General features: G+C 40.6%; 1 protein-coding gene across 1 annotated transcript in view; it reads right to left on the minus strand.

Annotated features, from left to right (window-relative positions):
• WDR43 (WD repeat domain 43) overlaps positions 1-3,558 on the minus strand; it is a 62,254-nt gene that overhangs the window by 58,003 nt on the left and 693 nt on the right. The gene's annotated exons all lie outside the window — the stretch shown is intronic.

Consider the following 3,558-nt stretch of genomic DNA (forward strand, 5'->3'; position numbering starts at 1 on the left):
CCCCATGGGGGGGGGGGTCTGGTAAGATTTCTTGTTTTCAGTCTGTCTTCCCTGGCAAGCACACACACCCTATAGCAAAAATCGTTAAATAAATAAATAAATAAATAAATAAATAAATAAAAGACAGAGAACACTATACATGAACACATTTGAATTGTGCTACATTCTAACTGATGGCAATGCTACCCACCCCACTTGCTGTCTGATATCTGAAATGTCATGTGCTTCATTCAACAAGTACTAAGCTAGGGGTGAACATACTACAGTGTTAGCTAAGCAGTATAAACATATATAACTGTGGTAGCCAGTAACAGACAGGTCTGTTCGTCCAGGGCTTTCCAGCAGGTAGGGAAGGAAAAACACAAGTATTTGAGAGACTTGAGGTTCAGGGTCATTTCCCAGTGGCTTAGCTCTGCATGGTGCTTCAGCATGTCATTCAACATCTCAGTCTCAGTTAAACATATAAACCTCAGAAACTCTTAAAAGAGCATCATCAATCAGTCTCCTTACACTTTCCTAGAACATTTTATCATCAGTAGAAGTCTCCTCTTCCCCAGGCTCAATCAACCAAATGGAATGCTCAGCCATAAGTAGCAGTTAACAAAAAGCAGCAATCTATTCTTCCTAAACAATTATGAACTCTAACCCCTGTTACTAAAGAAACTCTGCAAGAACTCCTCTTTCTGCATTGATAAGAATTCACCACCAGACTCTGTTCTCAGGTGACAAATCGCCAATTACTAAATCAAATGCCATATATTCTTACGAACTGATTTATATCAGGGAATGCAGCATTCAATGATAAAATGATTTCAGACAGACCATTCCCCAATTCATGCAGTTAACGGCTAACATTCACTGAGCACTTACTAGGTGCCAGGCCATACTATATGGGTCATATACACTGTCTCATGTAATCTTCTGAGGACTCTGTAAGGTATTTCACATTTGGTTACATACCAGGACCTCAACAAAATGCTGGAGACATGGGGTTCAGAATAATGTGCTTTTCATTTCTCACACTCTTAAGCTTCAAAGATGTAAAAATAAATGGAGAATTTAACAAAATGAGAGCCCCTTAAAACTTAAAGTGGCAAGAAACATAAACCAGGGACCTGGTTTATGAGAGCAAAGGCTGAAATAGTTGCTACAAATGACTCTTCATTCTACCTTTAAAAATTGTGACTTTTTGGGGACCAGCAGGTGACATGGTGGTTAAGGCACTGGACATGCCCGACCACGGTTCAAGTCCTGGACCTGGTGGCTTACTTTCTCACTTTCTCTCTCTCTGGCTGACCAAACTAGAAAGTAGTAATAATAAAGTTAAATAAAATATTTTTTTAATTGTGACTTTCAATTCTGTACCAATAATATATGTGCAGTTTATTTTAATATAGGACAACTGCTCCCCTCTCAAAGTTTCTAGTAAACTAACACTCCAGAAGGACACATCCCCAGGATAATGGGAAGTAGGTGTCTCTACATTCCACCCAGTTCTCAGTTCTGTGACTCAAGATGGACCGAACAGTGTAATGACACTAGACCAGAAGACAAAGTGCCTTGACCCTAGTAGCCAAAACTACTTTATTGGTTATTAAAGCTATGGCCAAGTCATTTACCTTTCTTAGCTCTAATTCTCAATCCACTTTTTTAAATGCAGTCATTTCAGAGTATTTCATTGTTGTGAAGCTGAAATGAGAGTGCAGCCTATGAAACATTTGTTTAATGTAGCCCTACTCTCGTTTTTCAACAAGTCCCCCCAAATTAAAGCAACTCAACTCAATGTAAAAACAAGTTTGACTGCTGGTTGTTAAGCCAAATACAGTGATCTTTCTACTGTATCAAAGTGTTCACTGTAGGGAACCAGCAGTTAGCGTAATGGCTATGTCGCTGGACTCCCACGTAGTCGACCGCGGTTCGCGTCCTGGACCCGGTGGCTTAAAACTCACGCCGGGTGCGTGTGCGTGCGTGCCCAGGATCCCGAGAGGAGAATGGAGGAGAAGGGATTGCGGTGTGACCATCCCCCCTGGGGGGTGATTTCTCACTTTCTGTCTCTATGTCTCTCTCTGTCTGTCTGGCGAGCGCACAAGCCCTATAGCGAAAACCTCTCCAAAAAAAAAGTGTTCACTGTACACAATCCAAAACTATGAGTTTTATATTGAGACTAGGAAAAGGTTACAATCCTGAGCAAATGTGATTGAATCAGTAGAAAAGCCAAGTGAGAAATGCCAATCTAATATTAACTATTTGTTATAGATAACCAAGAACTGGGCTCTAAGGACCTAGGTTCTTGTCCTGGTCTCATTTATGGTTTATGCAAGTGGCTTAAGTTTTCCAGAGCCTCAAGTTTCTCCTACCCAGACAAGGCAAAAAGTTCTTTCCTTATTTACCTTGTGGAACTAATCATACAAATATAAAGTACTAAGAACAATACTACTACTTAACATTTACTACACTTAGGTCCCATAAATTAACTCTAATGCTTTCTGCATTATTAAATATATTTATCCTCACAACCACTCTAAGAAGTAGGTATTATCATCCCCATTTTATACATGAGAAACTGGAAACACTACTACATAGGAGAGCCTGGATTCGAACACAGGCAGTTGAGTATGGGTTCATGCAGCTACCTAAACATCACTCCGTATTTCTCTCAGCACTACTACTGTTAGCACTTTACATACTTTTAAATACAAACACAGAAAACTGCGAAAAGGGAAAACATGCAGACAACATTTAATTTTAATGACAACTATGTTTTTACAATTTCAAGTTTTGTTTCTGACAGATGAGCTCTGACAGGCTTCTTTTAGTATTCAACAGAAGGAACTATAAAAATGTAGCTTAAAAATCTGAAAAACCTTCTAAGCATACCCTCCCTATGTACAGCAAGTGAGATGTATTCTAACTGCCAAACCAAAACTTTAGCAGAAGGCTCCCAGAGTAGTAAGACAGGTTAAGATCATTCCTGAAAACCAGCTTCTGAAGTTATACACATAGTAACAGCTACATGCTGCACACCTTAGGATACCTGATGTTTCCAAATCAGCATAGACTGATTTGCTCTGGCTACTCTACTACAGCTCTAACCACGTGCCTGTGAATCAGGTAGATGTAGTCCTAGTCCGGTGATTAAATAGTGAATGGCACTTACCTGAGACAGGTCCCTAATAGTGAAAAAGCCTTCCCTAACTTGGCAATTTCCCATCTAAAGGAAACTTCACCTGGACTCATCATCTTTATTAAGTCAAACTATGAGTACACTTTACCTCCGTATCTTACTGCAGACTTCAGACCTGGGGGGAGAACAGACAGGAAATGCGGGAGGGGGGGGAATACTGAACAGATGTTAAAAAAGGCAAGAAGGTTCTAAAGGCTGAGACTAAGGAGCCTAGAAAAGCCAAGAGTTTCACGAGTGAGAGTTCCACAAGCTGAGGGTGAAAGAGAACACGTGGTGAACCGGCACTTAGAGTTGGAGGGGGGCCACCGGAAGGAAGAAAACAGACTTGTTCATTCCAACTGTCCAGGGCAAAGCCGAAGACCTGGATCAGGGAA

Source organism: Tupaia chinensis, unplaced genomic scaffold, assembly GCF_000334495.1.
Source record: "Tupaia chinensis unplaced genomic scaffold, TupChi_1.0 Scaffold139757_1, whole genome shotgun sequence".
Classification (NCBI taxonomy): domain Eukaryota; kingdom Metazoa; phylum Chordata; class Mammalia; order Scandentia; family Tupaiidae; genus Tupaia; species Tupaia belangeri.